This window comes from Phaenicophaeus curvirostris, chromosome 3 (assembly GCF_032191515.1).
Source record: "Phaenicophaeus curvirostris isolate KB17595 chromosome 3, BPBGC_Pcur_1.0, whole genome shotgun sequence".
NCBI classification, from domain to species: Eukaryota; Metazoa; Chordata; class Aves; order Cuculiformes; family Cuculidae; genus Phaenicophaeus; species Phaenicophaeus curvirostris.
Window position 1 is genome coordinate 14,891,561 of NC_091394.1, and position 19,755 is coordinate 14,911,315.

Sequence of the window (19,755 nt, forward strand, 5' to 3'; positions counted from 1 at the left end):
ATTACCTAATTAAAGCCCACCAATCAACTGTATGAATTAGACATCATTTAAATACAAGCACCTCCATATACTTTATGTTTGCATATTCAATATCTATTCCTTTTGCCAATAGAGTTATCCCAAACAAATTGTTAACTGACAATTGTGTGCAGTGCTCTTCCGTGGTGACTGAAATAGCATGCTCCGAAGAACTGACTTGCACTATGATCACAGCATATGGAACATTACACATTACATCATCCTAAAAAGTACTTGATCACTTTCTACAGCTTTGATCTTGGCTAAAGGACTTTTTTTGGAGACAATAGACTGAGTTCAGACTGAAAATGAATAGTAGCAAAGCAATATGCTGATCAGTTAAAACACAGACCTGATTCTTTGAAAAGGGTGACTTCACACAGTTGAAAACAGTCATGGGCAAAATCAAGTGGGAGGAAATACTGAAACATAAAAACATGAATTGTGATTAGCAGTTATTGAAAAATACTTCATGAAATGTCAGAACATCCCACAACTCTCATGAGAGATTAATTCAGTAAAATAATCACCATAGTTAAAAGAAGATGTGAAAATGACATTAAAAACAATGTTTCTGAACTCCTACATACAATACACAGAAAATGGAGAAGCGAACAGAAGAAAACAAAAAATCCAGAAACAGACAACTGCTTAGGAACATAGCAGTAGCACTACACCCTGTATTATCTGGCGTTAAGAATATAAAGAAGGAATTTTACATATTTACTCAGAATAAATGAAATCTAAAATCTGTTATAGTAAAGTCTGATGCTATAACTGATAAAAGTACCAACATGACTAAGCAAACTGTAGAAAAACTGTATGTACACCTGTATTCTATTTTGGTATTTCAAAAATCATACAGAAAAGGGAGAATTAATGTGTCTGTGTTGCAAAAGGTATAGTACCTATGAGCTGATAAACTTGATACCAAGCAATATCAAGGAAACGGGACGTACGTCTTTATCATCGAGTGTGTAGACACTTTGGTCTCATCAATAGGCTGTCCAGGGAGGTGGTTGAGTCACCTTCCCTGGAGCTGTTTAAGGCATGGGTGAACGAGGTGCTGAGGGGCACTGTTTAGTGTTAGGAATGGTTGGACTTGATGATCTCTTGGTCTCTTCCAACTTGGTGATTCTATGATTCTACGATTCTATGATCATGACTCTTGTAGCTCTAAATAAGGCAACCGGCCTCATTATTTAAAACAAAACCACAGGTCACTTTGCTCAGAATGGAAATTAGAATAGAAATAGAATTAATAGAATTAGAATTTATTAGCTGCCTCAAATTAGCCGATACGAACCGTTTAACTCAGCATTGTATCTTAAATCCTGTGATACATCAAGGTTCTACCCAATACCATCATGATACACCTCAGATTTCACTAAAACAGTGTACGTGGAGTTTGGCATAATTTTTACATATTTTTCCTTTCCAGCAAAGCAGGGCTCCATCATCCATAACGGTAATTCAGGAAGACAAACACCGTAATCCTAGATGTCTCCCTTTCCTTTTTCCCCTGGTTTATAGCCTGACCATGACATCATATGAAATGGGATACCCCTTTGTTCAGTTGGGGTCAGTTGTCACAACTCTGTACCTTCTCAATTTCTTGTGCACCTCCAGCCTACTCGCTGGTAGGGTGGTGTGAGAAGAGACGGCCTTGATTCTGTGTAAGAACTGATCAGCAATAACGAAAACATCTCTGTGTTATCAACACTGTTACCAGCACAAATCCAAACTATAGTCCCACACCAGGTACTATGATGAAAATTAACTAGCCTGGGTGAAAACTGCACAAGTCAGTATACTTGTGGCAAAAAATGATGAGATCCTCATCTGCTCATGAGTGAGTTAGAGCAGCAATGTTTTCCAAGTCAATGAGGCCTGCTTTTCAATGTGAACTCTTCAGCCACTTAGCTGTCTTTAATAGTATCCATATCTTCTTACTGGATCTCTGTGATGTCTCTCTCTATAAAGGCTCATACCAGATTATCAAGGAAGTCCTAGTGGAGAACCAAGTATTATTCATGATTGTTGTCACTGGCACCACATCTGACAGCAGGATCTTTGAACCTGCTCTACTGAGGCAATTTATGTTCTCCGAAGGGTGGATATGACCTTGCATTATTACCGATATCACCTCACACTAGTGGCACAAATGCATCTTACTGCTCTGGTTCAAAATCATGTGACTATTTTGAGGAAACTCATATTTTGCATGGGTCATGAACATCTGTAGTCTGCATCTGGTTATCTGAGCACCAGCCCAGATATCAGCATCATTAGCACTGACTAGTCAGTATCCAGCCAAATTCCCATTGATCACAGGAAAATAGAAAGTGAAACTATATAAATTAACACACCTGATTCCTGGGGGAGGGGGCAAAAAAGAAAATGTTATATGGTACACAAAGAAGCAGTTCTCCTCCTTATGTCAAGGTTAATGTCAAGGGCAATGTCCAAGGCATAGCCAGCCACAGAAGAGCTAGTAGTTCCTAAGGATACCTGAGGTATTCCAGGAACAAAAAAGAACTTATTTTCTTGCCTCCCCCTTTTCTTTTCATTCAGTAAATCCTGTTTTGTTCATCCCATAAGGCACTCATTGTTTTGTGGTGGACCAGAAAACAGTCATGTCCTTATAAATGCTAACTGATTGGCATGGACTTGCCTTCATCTAGCTTTGCGCTGCTCAGCCAGCGTGGTCTGTGCTGCTGCATGCTCTGAGCGTATTCTGGTAAATGCCTTCAAAATGTTAAGGGCTGACAGTGTCCTGAAGGCAGTTTTGGTTCTAAAGACAACCCTAACTCAACACCACTGTGCTTTTGGATCTGAAAGAAGGTCAGTGTAGATACTACATCTTGTAAGAAGGTCACTGCAGTCATCATACATCTTTGCCATGCCTTCTGCTGCCTGCTGTGTAGAGCTGAGTCCTATCCATCTGTGTATTAGACAACGCCTTTGAGACGACTAAAGAGATATCATCCCCATTTTCTGTACCATGTTCCTGCCTAGAAACACAATGATATAGTGTTGTATTCAGTCAACCATGGAAAGTTTGGATGAAGTACTGATGAAATACTCTCAAATTTTTTAAGCTATTTCACTTACTAATATCACTTCCATTGGAGGCAGCACTACAAAGCACTTTAACACTTAAATCACATCTAATTTAGGATGGAATTTCAATGGAATTTCACTTAGAAATCTACTGTCTGAATTTTATGACTTTCACAGTGATCTAGAAGAAAATAGAGGGTTGTGACTGCTAGAAATAGGGGAACTGTAAAAGAGAGCTCAGTTTCTGAGTTGCATAAAATATATAATTAGATATGCTCACTTCAACAAGAGTTTTAACACTTGAGAATATCTAAATACAATACCATACTTGTACGCATAAACAGTTACTTTCTTTGAAGTCAAGAAAAATGGCCTTCTGTTCAATGTATGTTGAATCAACAGAGGAATATCAAGTAAGACCAATAGAATTGTACTACCTATGTATAAGCATGAGTAGGACTCTTACTGTAATGTTGTTATCAGTATCCAGTCTGCAGACAAATTCCAAATAATATGGGAAACCTGTGTGTAAATGAGAGAATAAAGGAACACAACTTCTTATTTTTGTACCCAATTTCACTGTCATAGCTAGTGTGATCATCGTCCCCATAGATATACTGGGAAAAAGTTTCTAACGGTAGATAACTCCTTAGAGACAAGGCTCTGTGGCCTTGACAGGTTGGCAATAGAATTAAAATTCCATATAAACAAACATAAAATGAAGATGTTTGGCAGAGAGGACAATTAACTACTGGAACAATTGCCACAGGACACACTGTAGATTTTTTTTTTTTTTAAGGAGTACTTCATGAGCTATAGCTTAAAACACTACTGAACTTCACACAGAAATTGCTAGACAAGGTGCTGCAGCATGTAATAGGCAATTAAGCTGACTAGATGGTCCTAAAGGTGCATTTTAGTTGTAAAAGCTGTGAAAGTGTCTCTTAAAGTTCCTTACTTGCCTCCAGCGGTCAGCTTTTATATAATTTGTCTCAGTCAATGAAGGGGGAAAATGCAAAGGCATAAAAAGAAATAGCTTTAAACAGCTGAGATACTCATACAGCACACATTCTATACTCTCCAGACTCTCTGTCTCAATTAGTAGTTATGTGACCCAAAACTGACACAGTTTATGTACTGTTCGTAAGTGCAAAAAGCAAGCTAATAAACCAAAAAATTATACCCTTTGAATATTTATTTGAGCTTAATGTCTATTTAAATGTCCTTTTCATACTTCACTATAATATCTTGTTTGCAATGCCTTATAAAAAAGCCATTATTAATAGTGTCTTCTTCAAAAGGCACCGTACAAGAACACAGGAACACAGATCAAACTTAATTACAGTGATAAGATTTTTCCTAAAAAAAAAAAAAAAAGAATGTTAGAGTCCCAGACATTTCAGAGATGTAATGTAATAGTTTACATTTGGAGGGAATGGTGGATGTTGTCTGCTCCAACACCAAGCGTGTCCAGTTTAGATCAGATTTATAAGGACTGTATTCAATTTTGTTTGGAATATCTTCAAGGATGGAGAATCTATGTAATCTTTGGACAATTTTCCACAGTGCTTGAACACCATCATTATGAATGCTTTTTCTTAATATGTTATCAGAATTTTACACACTGGTGTAGATGACTTCTCCATAGTCTTCTTGTTCTTTCTTTTATATGAGAAGTTGATTCAAAGACAGGTAATGCTTCTCCATCTCTGATTCCATTATTACAGGCCTACAAGTATTTGCACCTCTTTCCAATCTGGGGCTGAGAAGTGGCTGACTTTCCATGGCTCGCAACTTTTGAAACATCACACAGCTCATCTCCTTCCAGCATTATTCCATAAAGCCTCTCACTTGTATTTTCAGCAATGTTAATTTGATTCAAAGCTATTGAAACTGATAATATCTTCCACTTGATTAAAATTGAGTTGGTCTCATGAATCACAATGTTATTCCATGTGTTTCAGTATCAATTTTTTTTTTTTCAGAGTTTGTACTTGAGCATGAAAACTTCTGGCAGGTAGTTAAATATCTTCCGTCTGAATAGATAAGTGATTCTAAAGAGTTTTAGATGTTTGGGGCACATTAATTCTTCTAAGCTGTGCTTATCTCTTTTTAAAGTGATATGAAATAGAAGTTTTTTTCTGAGGTTCAAACAAGAGTTCTCTATAAGTAATATAAAAAAGCTTTTCAACCTTCTGACTATGATTTTGTAGGTTTGCACACATAGAATCCAAGATTATGTTTCATTTTGAAATGAAAATAAGTGACAGGTATGCTTGGCAGCATGACAACTTCCTTTAGGAGAAAAACAGCAAATGCCTTGTTGAGTATAAATCCAATTATAGAACTCTTCATGTATCGCCTCTCCAACTGATGGTTTCAGACCACTTAAGGATTGCTTCACTCTACATCTTCTTCAGTCAGCCATCGTAATCCAGATGAGATCCTGGAAGCTTAGTTACTCAGGAGAAAGTATCAGAACATCAGATTTCCAGAAATAAAACAAGTAATTGCAACAACTTGCTTTCCCCCTCTGTTCTATCTGTGTGAAACAGGTGCCTGAAAGCCATTTTCTAGTGCATTTGCAGTCAGAAAAATCTGTAGTAACAGCTTTAGTGCTTCAAACTTACAGTAATATAAATGAAACATTGTTCAGCATATTTTCCAGTAGTGCAACAAGGTTTTCTACCTCAAGATGTTTGGTGTCTTCTAGTAATGCTGGCTAAATCTTAATGAAGATATTTTGTCATTACCTTTTTACATTAACGGAGGCTAATTCTCTAGGCAGTTCACAGTTACATGCACAGCTAAGTTTTACTGCAGACTGAATCCAAGGATCTAGATAGCGCAGCCTTGAAAATTAACTTAAGAGATTCTCCCTTAGAGCAGCTGTCAGAAACATTAATCATCTGTGCCTCTGTCTTGTCCGCAAGCTCTGAGTTCAAAGGAGACTATTGGCCTCCAGGGGATGCTCGGCCATTGCATTGGATTTGTAGTAGGTGAAGAGTTATTTTTCCTTCTCAGTGTAATAATACACCTAATGCAAATTCATTAAAGCATTCAAGGATAAAGTGAAAATACCTTATTTACCTACAGAAGCTGTATTTTGGTATCTTCTAAAAAAACCTGATATTGGCTCTGAAGTCAAATCATGCAGCCATGCAGAACTTCTTGTACTCTGATCTATTTTTGTAGATATATTCTTCATAAAGGTGAAGGGAAGAGAATATTTGAAATTGCATTATAGAAACTTTTCTGAAGGTCTGATACATATTGCATTCATCCCACTCTGGAATAAGACTTGCATTGTTTTTGCAATGGATTCTCTGACTGTGGTCTAAAACCATGAAGATTTGATAAACTGAAAGAAATACGAAAGAAAAGGCATAAGCATATTGGAAGAAAATAGATTTTCTCCTTTTACAGAGTGCTCTATACTATGAAGTATTAAACCTCTTGGGGTTTTATAATGTGATTTCTGTTTCTGTTTTATTAATACTGTTGCTATTTTTCCCCTCTATTCTGCTCATAACAGAAGATATTTTTAGGTTAGTCCACTGATTATTCTGAGTGTCTGTTATCCCATTTTACATCTGTTCTCATTCCTTTCTGCAGACACCTTCAAGGCAGATCACAATTCTGTTTCCTGGTGTGAGAATGCAGTAAAAGTAAGCAAAAAAATAAGTTACATTTTTTACATATTTCTGAGTTTTGTACTGTATTTCAGACATGAATAAATGACACTTGCACATTATAAAAACTATATTATTAGTTTTTAAGGTCTGATTGTTAATAACTTACTAAACACTAAGATATCTAGCAGGATATCTTGCTAGGAACTTAGTAGTCATGATATCTTACTTCCCGTTATTTGCAAAAATAGTTTTACTGTTTATAAAATACATTTTTTTCCAGTTAATTGTGTACTTAAGTGCAAAGGCCATATTAGAATTTTATTTTGGTATTTTATCTACTGAAACTTAAAGGTTAATTAACCACTTAGGACAGTCAGAAAGCAATAGTCCGTAAAAACTTCTAAGATATTGTACACGCAATCATGCTGTTCTTCCTAATACAGTTTCTTTTTGTTCTCTCAAGTGAGGTATTTGTTCAATAAGTTGAATCTAAATCAGATGTGTATACACATACTTGCAAATGGGCATTTTCAAGTAAAGTAATTAAATGGATGCAATGCAGCTAGGTGTTATAAACATACGGATGCAAATTCAGAAGCAACCGAAAAGGAATTTATTGATATATGTCACAGAAGCATTTTTTATTTGTATTCTTGCATCCTATCTGTCTGAATCAAATATCCAACATGAGCTATGGTGAGCAATATGTCTCAAAACAAGGATATCTTACTGGATGGCAAGTCTGGATGGGATAAAACTGCACTAGAACTAGCTGGTGACAACTGTAAGATGTTTACCTGTAGGCTTATCAAATCTCTGAATGTCTGTTTCACAGTGTCTGCTTCCAAACCTACTAGACCTTCAGAGCCAAGAGAATAGCATCAATGAGAGTTTCAGGACTTCAAAAAAAAGTAACATTGGCTCACAAAGCAGACTTAATAAATCTCATATCAGGAAAAGAATAAGCCTTTCTTTTTTGAAATCTTGCTAAAAATTTGGAATAAAACCTGGTTTGTTTGGGTTTTTTTTAAACATCCTGAGCCTGAGAAGTTTTGAATGATCACAGAGTTTTTAGTTATTTCAATTAAGCAAATACAATTTGAAGTACTTAATAAATTTGGTGATGTTTTTTTAATTATACTTGAATTTACTGAGAGAGGTAATATAAATTGGAGTTATTCCTCAGAATAAATAACTGGTCTGAGAACAGAAAGATTTTAACAATTCTTAAGTGAAAAAAATCACAGAAATGGCAAAACCAGGCAACAAGCAGGGGAAATTTGAAAGCCAACATATTTGTATCCTTAGACAACAGAGATTTAACGGACTTCTTACAAAGCTATCAAAGTTTATAGTTAATAACAATACATTAACACAAAAATCACTATATATAAAGGAAGCAGAAAAATATGAAGAGCTTCACAACAGATCTCTAGTACAAGTGAAAATCAACATACTGAGTAGGAAGTTACTACACAATTTAGCAACAAACAACAGCTTATAAGACTGTTGAGCCAACACAGAGGAAGAAAAAATGGAAGTAAGTTTAAGAATCTAGAGAATGACGGTTCATATCTTGCGAAAATGTTACTATGAGGCACTGATCTAATAAGGGGGAAATGTTGAAAATAACTCTGAAACAGGAGACCCTTGATATGCCTACAGCAAGGCTGGGAGATTTATAGTGCTTTGTAGCTTCACATATAAATTTACGTTTTCAAAACCTAATTTGCACCTTCAAGACTGACAAGCTCACAGGTTGAATTTGGTATTCAGATCTGTGTGATGACTGCTTATTTAGCATAAGGATGAGTTACTGCAGCTTGAGCTAAAGAATAAAGCTCTCAAATTGACAGCAGTCTTAACATCCAGTGGAGGAGGTGGGGAATTAAAGCATACTGATAAGTGAGTTACATCTGTGCGCATATAGGACAAACATTTGTAGGTATCAAATGGATAATCACACAAAGAATGGTCCATTATAGTGCCCACTATTTTTTTCAATTACAATTGTTGTAGTACTTCCTATTCAGACACAAGACCTTCAACTGCAATTTAGAAGCTAGATTTCATGTTTGTTTTGGGTTTTATTTTAGTGGTTTTAATTTTTCTTAAGGAAAATATAATATAACATAGCCAAGTATCCACAAAAGGTTTGAAAGAAAGAGGAGGAATTATTTCATTATTCTAGGAAATGGTTATGTGTGAACTAGTTCAGTGTTTATAATATTGAAAAATGTTTACCTGTTTTATAAATGTCTTTGTTTTATAGCTGTTTAAATGAACCATGGAAAGGGGAAGAAATGATCAATCTAAAAAGGACTAGATATTTTATGGGTAATGTTTGTTTTATCATGTCAGGTGAGAAAAAAAAAAGGAAGATTTTCTTCCAAATTTTTAAAATGATTTCAAAGAGCAAGTTCTTTTTCTCTCTGCAAAAATACCAAAGATTTAATTTACTTTTATCTGTGAGCAAAAAGGGTGAGCAATTTGAAAATTAATTGGCTGATTTTCTTTGTTTTGTTGTATTTTGTTCATCTTTTGAACACTCTTATTTCATTCCAGCTGAGTTCTAAGTGGCTTTTTCCAGGTCAGTTAGAGGTAAAAGACACATGCAATCTAGTTGTATTCAAGAAAATCAGTATTTAGACAATTGAGCTTTTTCAGATTGCTCTTCAACTGAATGCTAGGGTGGTTTCTCTGCTATTGTGGTTTTTTAGTTCCTCTATCACAAAAAACTCTTGAAAGCACTGAAGGGTGGATAAAAAAAAAGAAATAATTTTGAATAACAGTTCAGCTTTGAAGAGTAATTTCTTCATACTTGATAATACTGAGTTAAGTCCAACCATAAACCTCACACTGCTAACTGCAGCATTAAATCATGTCCCTGTGCACACTACATACACATAGGTAAATATTTGCATATTGTGTATGTGCATATGTGTTAAATAAGACTTATCCTCCACCTTTGTAAACTAAATATTCTGCATTAAAATCCAGTTTACCCTACTGAGGCCGAGTTGTCTCCAAGAAAGAATGGAAAACTAATATTCTTGGAGTTAACCAAATCTATACAACTATTTACTTTCTGGTTTCCAGAATGTCCAACTGGCTATGAAAGATGCACTGCAGATCAAAACCACTCACAAAACCAGAAAAGAACAAAGGAACTTCATTCCTGGCATTCCTGGTTTTGGTATTTTGGTTTGGTTTCTTTCCTCTACTTACTCATTGTTCACCATAGTTGCCAGTCATGCCCTGAGAGCAGAGTACATGACAGAGGTAATATTCTGTTGGTACGTCGATAGTGCACAAAGGTTTATGTGGATATAACTTCTTTGAGATAGTGACCATCTGTCATGACATTGTGCTATATAGTTACCACTGGCATCTAATTACTTGCTACACATCATTCCTGTGCCTTTAGTATTTCAAGGTTTGAGATGAAAAGGTACATAAATTTGAGAAATGGTTCAGTTTGGGGTTTATTTCCCTTTCTTGTAAATGTAATCACACAGGATATTCTTTTGTAGAGGAAGACGTTGGGGTCATTGCTACCAATTTATACATTATTGTATGTAAATTATCCATGAAGCTCTATCTCAAATATAAAGTGTTCTTCAGCACTCCTAGCCAGAAAGAGGTGGCTGCTGAAAGAGAAGTTAAGTGTTAATCATAATGGGATTCCATTTCTTCACTGAATTTTCTGTTAGCTCTTGAAGGTTCCAGGCATGTATTCATGCAAAGAAAAAAAAAATCACATTCACAAAACTTTTTAAGAATCATGGGTTAGAGGAATAATGTGTCATGTATTATTGAATCTACTGGAATTTAGTCTAGTGAATTTTTCTCTATAGAAAACTTATGTTGCTATCTTGAAGTGCAGTGGCATTACCTGTAAATCAAATGACTTTTGATAGAGTTAAATTACTTTATTACTTAAATTACTTTATCTCATTTTTATCTTTATCAACGATGAAAATCCAAAATATCTCCAGTATTATGAAAATCCTGAAGCCAGTAAACAGTTTTCCTGTCTCTGCTGAGGCTGAAATTAAGTATCAGTCTTAGTGTTACATTCAAAGTATTTCTGCAAAACTCCTTACACTTATCCTAGCTTCATGGTAGTATTTATTTCTGACTAATCTAAAAACTTTTTGTCATATTGGGGATGTTTCATTTCCTTACAATTTCATATTAATGCACTCAATTTTTTAATACAACAATAAAGAATATAAAAAAATTAAAGAGGAGGATTCTGGTAAAACATCTCCAAATACTCAGTCACACAAGTAAAGTGTAGATGTTTTTTAAAAATCCTAGTAGTGAGGCAGCTGATATTTTTCTGTTCTGCATGAAGTATCTTGAGTATGAATGAAAAAAAATGTGTCAGAAGTACAGATAAGTGGCTGATTTTCAGGAAAGAGAATGTTGCACATTCCAATTAGCTTTTATAGAGAAGAACAGTAAAAATAATTTCCTGTGTTACTTTACAAATTAGATCATTCACAGAGTAAAGACAGATACACGATGTTATTTAAATAGCAGTTCCATATCAGGGATTTTTTTAAAATCAAATTTTGGATATCATCACTACACGGACTAGATTTATTCTTAATTCAAATCCTATTGGATTTGAATCTCACCAAGTGAGAGTTACATATTTACATGTGTTGTATGCCATATTACTGCACTTTTGCTCTAGTTTTCATTAATTTCCAATTAGTAATTATCAATTCATAGTAGAGGCTCAAAATATATTCTTCTTCTTCCGTTGTTTTTGTCATGGAATGAGGGCAAACTATAAGCTCTGTCTACTTTCCAGGATCAGACAGATGTGAAATAATAAGAAAAGAAATTGTTCTGCAAGTATAGAACTATGTTGAAAAGGCTATTCAGAGAAAGTTAAGGAGAACTAAGTGCACTGCTGCCTCTCTTTCAATTGTTGTTTTTATCTCATACAAAATAAATGATATATAGAGACAGCAAGAAAATGAAGTGAGGACACCTTTTTGCTAAAAGTAAACTCTGTAGCTATCATGTCAAAGAATCCTTTTGCATCCTTCATGGTGGCAGCTGTTATTCAAATTAAAACTCAAGATACCTATATCCAAAAGAGCAGTCCTAGTTGAATGGATGAACCCAGCAAGATCACAAATGACTGTAGAGTTCAGCCTGTTCTCAAACTTGTGATGAAGCAAGAGTGAGACTGAAATTTGACTCCTTTGAAAAGAAACTGGGAAACCCAGTTTATTCAATTAAAGCAGCCAGTTACATTTTTGTTACCACTAATGTTTTTGGTGTTGCACCGGCTACACATCTGGAAATAGAAAGAAAGCATGACTGGTATGTATTTCTTTTTTGAAAATTTTGACAATTATTGCTTTGCACAGTTACATACCAGTTTTCCATGTCCAGAAAAAACATTTTTATAGTCTGACCTAATTATAAGCTAAGTTCCAACAGTTTTGTGGGTTTTATTTTCATGTTAGAAAAACATAAGCTACTTAAATTCTCATTTCCTCTGTCTTTCACCTGCATCTTATTCTCTCAGCTATTTTACACTTCAAAATAAACCCAGGTGAATTTAGTGCAACAATTCCCAAGTATAAATTTGTGCATCCTCATGACAGTGGTCTGAATGAGAAAAGGTGTTATCTGCTTTTTATGTTTGATGAGTGAAGTACAGACGGATTCAGCTATCTGGCAGTAGTTCTGAATAGCTACAGCAGTGTGAACTCAAATCTGATTTGCAGCATAAAGAGTTTTTTAGCGGAAGATACTTTTGAAGAAATGCCTTACAGAAAATATTTTTATGCTTTAAGATTAGTTACTACTTTTAGGACTAGAATCAAAGGTGGACAGTGAAGTGGTCTGTGGAGACTTTCAAAGAGGACATTAAGAGTTGGTAAATTAAAGCGATGACTCTATAACTTAGGAATCCATTGCAATTCTGATTTTAGTTCTGAGTTTGTGGCTAAAGCATGAGTGCAGTTTTCACGCAAATGCTGAACTATAAAATTGGTACTGCAATCACTGTCAGGTCTTCCTCTGCTTAATTGCTCTTCCACTGCAGAGATAAGCATTTCAGTCTTAAAAAAATCTGGAAGAGAAATGTAAAATGCAGCTGCTTTGAATTTATGTGTATACCACAGACATCCTTCAACTTAGTCAATGCAAATATACTCAGTCCACTGAGAAAGTTCGAGGCCAAATTTGCTTGCGGAAGGATTAGATGAGTCAAATCTGGATTGACACTATTTCATTTAGTTTTGCTTTCCTAAGCATGAACAAAAAGATTTATTTCTGTTTCAGTATTACAGATGTTGGGTATTTAATCTCATTAGAACATTTCCAATCCAGTTATGTTTGATCAATTAAAAATGACAGTACCTAATATGACCAAGGCAACTTCTTCCACTTTAAGTGTGCTTCACTTGTCATTAACCTGTGCTTAAAATAACCCAAACAAGCTGTGACCACATTATAAATATTCTCTTTCATGATGATTTTTCTATATGAACTTCAGAAAAGCTGTTCCCATTACTCCCCATTCTGCACACTATCTCCTTTTCTGATGGAGAAGGGAAAACCAACACATGCAGCCTCCCACATATGTCTACACTAGGAAACAGAGCTTAGAAAACAAAAAGATCAGCTTCAAAACCTTTTTTTCAGATATTTTCTTACTTGAGAAATTAATTCTCAACACATCACGAAGGACTACAGCAGGCTTTTTGACCTACTAGCTACACAAGAGGCCAAAACTGGGCAATGAGGATAGAGAAAGGGATTTTCCTGGCAGAATTTGTCCCTGGAAAATATATCCTGGTATACCAGCTCTTTTCTAGAGATTCACCATGTGTGTCAGTAAAGCAGGAAAAGAAAAATTACCCTGCTGGCCAGTGCAAAGGGGCAGATAATGAATTATTCAATCCTCAGCCTGTCAGCCCAGCAGGGTCACTAGATTTTGAAGGCATGCTCTCTGCATTTGAAAGTACAAGGCCTTTGTGTGCTTGCCCATCACAGTCCTGCCTCCAGATGAAAAATCCAAATAGCTGAAAATTATGAATCCATTTTATTTTAATAAATTCTGATTTTTTACTTTCTGATTGAAATTTGATAAACATATTTTTATTTAATATTTTAAAGATAACATATACTTGAAATTTGGTATGATCAATATATGTTGGTTTTTTTTCTTCTTTTTCCTGTATAGTGAGTGCACTGCTGCAAAATTAAATATAAGTGCTACTCCTGTCCTGGAAAACATAGGCTTTAATTATAGATGAAACCCATAAGGAGCATGGAAAAAAAAAAAAATCCTGCAGCTACCTAGCTGATGCCATTGCATAGTTTGTTACTTAATCAGTTTGTCAAAGAATCTAACCTGCAGTTGCAGGAATTGGGACCCTGTAACTAGGATGTCTCCTTCAGGCTTTATTATGTTTGGCATACTTTAGTGGATGCACAAAATAACATTTTGCTTTCCAATTGGGGTCAACAATTCCTTCTGATCTTCTCCAACTAAGCAGCAGGGAGAAACAAGAGAGGTAAAGTATTAACCATAGTGCAATGAGGTAGTTAAGCTTGCTGCCAATGCATACCTCATTGTTAAATTTTGAACTTAGTAGCCTCAAAAAGAGGATTTCACAATTACATCTCAGGTGATAGCTTCAAATATTACATGGAAGGGTTTACATGGGATTAGTAAATGTAAGGAGAATTAGAAATATTCTGAAAGAACATTTTTTTTGAGAAAAAATATTTTCTACATCCTTCTTTCAAACTTTTTAGAAAAGATCTTGATCCACTTATATTTAGTAATTATTTTTTAAGATAAATCCATTTCTGATTTTCAGTCTTTATAACTAGAACCTTGAGAAATAGACTAGTTTGTTAAACCAAGCAATGGAATTATTTTCTTCTTTTTTCATTATATCAGAAATAAAGCTGAAGATTACATCTTAAAAAGTATGCCGCAGAAAAGGAAAATATGGAAAAAAAATCCCAAACCCTCAAATCAAATAAAGCATTGGCTCGTTTTCCCAGAACTTTTCACAATAATATGACCTCTCACCTGATTATTTTAAAAAGAAAAAAAAAAAAATCCACTTACTCTATGAGAGTAAATAAGATATGTCATTATAATCAAAGTCTAGAAAATGGACTGATTTGGACGTCCTTGAAATACAAATTGTATACAATGATGTTAAAAGATAGATAAGCCAACATATTTAACATGGAAGATGTGTGTGTGAATTATATAACAGTTTTTTTATTGTTATGTTATCACAGGAAATTGAAATCTCTTTTATTCTTTTATTCTTTGAATATATTCACAGTATTATAATTTTTATGGCTTCAGACCTAGAAGATACCTTAGCATAAAATCCTACCTACACAGAAATCTTTGAGAAAGTTGTTATTGACTTAAACTGTTTGAATATATATGAATTACACAATGAAGAAAATGTGGTCTGGAAACCATCATGAAGGTTTCTTGATCTTTTATTATTTTTTTTTCCCTGATGGTACTAGACCCTCGGGAGAAGTTGTAATGGTGGTTCTCTTTGTTTGTCATTTATTTTCTTTGTATACAGTTATGCCTGGAGAAATATTTTTATATTTTCAGAATAAATTTCAACAAGCAGTTTATCTGTCAGGCTCATACATCAAACAATACTCAAACAAACAATAAGTATGCAGACTCTAGTTATACAGACTGTTGTTCTTCACTGATGTAGGAATCATATAAATATCATGCACTATTTAGGCCACTGTGTTAATATGTACCTGTATGTTTGAAATTTTAGAGCTAGGTACTGTTTGCCTGTTTACCTTTCCCTTAAGGTGACAGCATGTATGTATATGATGAATATTAACAGCTGAACAGAAAATTATTTTAGCATTTCCTGCTTAAGGATTATTTCTCTATTTAGTAATGTTGAAAAACACTATATACTGTAAATACTGTAAAAGCCTACAATGTTGGCTTTTTCCTTTCAGTTTCCTATAGAATTGTAACAAATTTTTAAAAAGAGCATTCATTGTCAACATGAGCGTATTCTCTTATTGGTTTCAGATCAGCTGAAATGATATTCAGTTACACAAGAACTTAAATTTCAACACTGCTGAAACTGATGAAAACTTCTTCAGTCAGGCTGCAAGTGTGATCAAATTTGGTCTGAAATGTTAGGCTAGAAGACCTTCCCATTCCTCCATTTGATGTCTATTATCTCTTATTTTAAATCCATCTGATTGATATTTTTGCTTAGACAGAATAATGTGTTTATGGAATGAAGAGAGAATTTCTGAGAAAATGCAAAAAAAAAGGCATTTTGAGAGGGAAAAAAAGAGATTTGAGTATGATGGTCATCTTCAAGGCATCCAGAGAGATACTGGGGAAGGAGAGGTGGGGGAGAAAGAAAGAAAAAACACAACAGAATCGAATGCAGCTGGTCAGACCAGTTAGATGCAAATGTCAGAATTTTAGTTTTGCATTTTGTTCCTTTCCTTTTTCTTCAAACAATTAGTTTTCCTTTATTACTCTCTTCATACACCTTCCACAGTTTCTTCCTCTGTCTTTCTTCTAATTCAGCATATTTAATGTCTTTAGGTTGAAATCTTTATAATTTTGAAAGGAAAAAGGATTGAGTCAAGTACCATTTTCTTCCTGCTTAAACAAGAAGCTCCTGGAAATTTAAGTTCTCTAAGGTTTTCTTATGGTCCTTTTTCTGATATCTAATATTGGAAACATATTTTGATTTACTAATAAGCATTACCCTAGAAGTTTAGCTGTTAAGGACAGGAAAGGTATCTCTCTTCTCCTTTTGTTCTTTATGTATTTAGTTTTCCCATGGCTTTACCTGCATTTATCATTTCTTCATGTAATGGTGCATTGCTCTACTCAAATCAACTATTAGCTTTTCCTAGAGAAATCTTACATTTTCATGGTTTTTTATTTCTTTTCATTTGAAAGGAGAAAAAAAGCATTGTCACAGATTATACAGATAATTCTTAACTAATGGATATTTCCTATACTGCCACACTTGTTGTCTGCAGTAAAATGCTCTACCAGTATCATTGCATTCTTCAGTATGTATTGATCAGAAACTACGGGCAGTATGACAGTGAGATGTTTTAGGATTTGTGTTTTCATGTCAGTTTTTAACTAAGCATTTTTAAATTTATATGCAATAACTTAAGAATTAAGATCAAGAGTGCTCTCTATAAGCTGTATGGATTGGTTGGTCTCTTCACCCACCTTGGAGGGGCTGTTAAATGTCAGAGAAGTCTGTTAGCAACAGCTAAGTTGATCCACAGGACTCCTCTGCTTTGCCAGTAGCTTAATCCCCTGTGTAAAGTCTTTATCTGGATTTGTGTGGAAGACAAGCATTTAGCATTCAGTAAGTAGGCAAGGCTGTTCTACAGTGATGACCTGCCTGACCTACTAGAACATACCAAAATTATACTGATCCATTAGAAAGATTAAGACAAAGACAATAATAGCTACTGTGATTTATCTTTCTGTTTTTATGAAAAGTTCACAAGATTGCCAAAAATGACAGACAGGAATAGATAATCTCTGGTTTTTATCACCCAGATCAGACAGACTTAATGTTACCAAAGAAAAGAAAAATGCTATGCTTCTATTTGTGGAGGCCGAACAAAGTATAGATCTTTTTTTTCCCCCTGGGAAACATCTTTGCTTTGAAGAGCAGAGTAATAATTCAAGTGACATTTGGCAAGGTGAAATGAGTAGAAAACTATTATTGCTAATTTACATTTGTTTCAATGTTTGACACAGACAAGGTCAGAGAGCATTGACCATTTCCTCTACAAAATGATTCTGCACTCAGGGTACATGACATTCAGTGAAATCTCTAGTCACACAAGGGATTTCGTAGGTGTTTTTGACAACAAATGTAGATGAATCTTTATTTTTTTTTTATATGGGGCATTTATCCATACTTTTCTTCTGCAAAATCAATGGACTCTGCTTATAGAATGTAATGCTGCAGTCATCACACGTTTGGGGAAGGTCATGCCTGGATACTTAGAAATAGCAAAGCTGTGCAAATAGTGTATCAATGAAAGGTGAAACGGCAAAGTTGCGTTTTGAACCCTGGTAGTAAAATGGTCTAAAAAGGAGTTAAGAAAAGGGTTTGGTTTGTTGTTTTGTTTTGCTTTGTTTTGTTTTAATTTGCTGCAGACTTCTGTATTTTCAAGCAATTGAAGCTCATTGGGGCACATCGCACTGCATCATAGAGGACAGAAACAAAAATGTATTACTTACCTTGCAGTTTTGTGTAGTTTCAATCTGATTCTTGTCAGGAATGTGTGGTAAAAATGAAATATTTTGTGGTTGTTTTCTGAGTATTATTAGGTAGAAATTACCTTCCGGGTTCTGTCCAAGAACAGTGTATGAATCTATTACTATTTTTTCAAATGTCATAATGTAGTTATTCAACAAAATAATTAATTTGAGTAGAATTCTCTGTTATATTTCAATGTTATTAAATGGGAGACACAACTCGGATCTCTCTGAGCAGCTGGTTCCAGTGTATGACCACCAGAAAGTGGTTTGTGTTTTATTTAGACTGAATTTCACATTTATTAATTTGTACCTGTTGCCTTTTGTTCTGTCAGTAGTCAGAGAAGAGTCTGACTCCTTCATCTTTATTTCTTCTAATAAAGTGTTTATACACATCAATAGGATCTATGCTGAGACTTTTTGAGGTCAAAAACATCCCACCTCACAACCTTTTCTCATATGAAAGGTGATCCAATCCCTTGCCATCTTTGTTGCCCTCTGCTGGATTTGCTCAAGTAAGTCCATGCCTTTCTTGTATTGGGCACCCAGCACTTCTGATGTGTCTCACCAGTGTTGAGGATGACAAGAAGGAACACCATTCAGGATCTGATGATTCAGGATCACTTACTTGTGGTGAAAGCACAATGGTGACCCAGATCCTTCTCTGCAAAGCTGCTTTCCAGCTGCTTGGCTCCAACATGTGCTGGTGCATGGGTTTACTACTCTGAAGATGCAGGACTTTGCCCTTTCCTTTGCTGAACTTCAAGAAGTTCCCCTTTGCCCATTTCACTGGCCTGTTTGGGGTCTCTGAATGTCAACACATCTGTTTTCTTTGGCTTAGGCATTAACTGATCAAAATTTATAGTCCTGACAGAGTGATTAAAATGGATATATGTCTGAATTATCTTTCTCTAGTTTGAAAGTGAAGACTGGCTTTAGGAAACAGCAAGAACATCAGGGGAAATACCTTATATCTCAGTGAATAGTGAGAGGAACACAAAAGAAAGGCATATACTAGCAGAGCAGAAAACTTGAGGACATTCTAAATATTATTCAACTGGTTTCATGCACAGACTTCACTCTTGTGGTGTTTCTTCTTTAACTGAAAAAAGTAAAAGAGTAATAAAAAAAATGTAGCAGTAAATTGCAGAGTAGTTTACCAGGCACTTACCTTTGATCTTGCACAGAATTGGATGCAGTTGCCAATCATAACTTCAGGCAAGCATGTCTTAAAATATTAATATTTGACTTCTCTTGTCCCAATTTGCCCATTTTCCCTGAATGTGGATAATGGGATATGAATAGTTACGTGAAACATTCTGTAAGGATTGAGTTGAGAGGAAAAAAAAACAGCCTATGAGTAACATTCTGTCATCTTTACCTAAATATTCTCTACTGAGTTCATCAGCATGCTGTCTTGTGCATCACTGAATTTGTTTGAGGAAGTAGAACTAATAAATGGTAAGAATGCCTGATTTTGAATATTGGCTTTATGAGAAAATACAGAGATTAAAATACTGAATTCTCTGATGATTCCACTATATGATTTTGTTTGCTTAATTTTACACAGCCAAGAGAACTGACAGAAACGACAACTCAAATCTACTTTTTGTATAAAATAGACATCCTATATGACATTTCTATTATAAATTTTCAGTCACAGCACCATAAATAACATGAACACACATCTTACATTACACAGAATTGATTTTCAACCTCTTA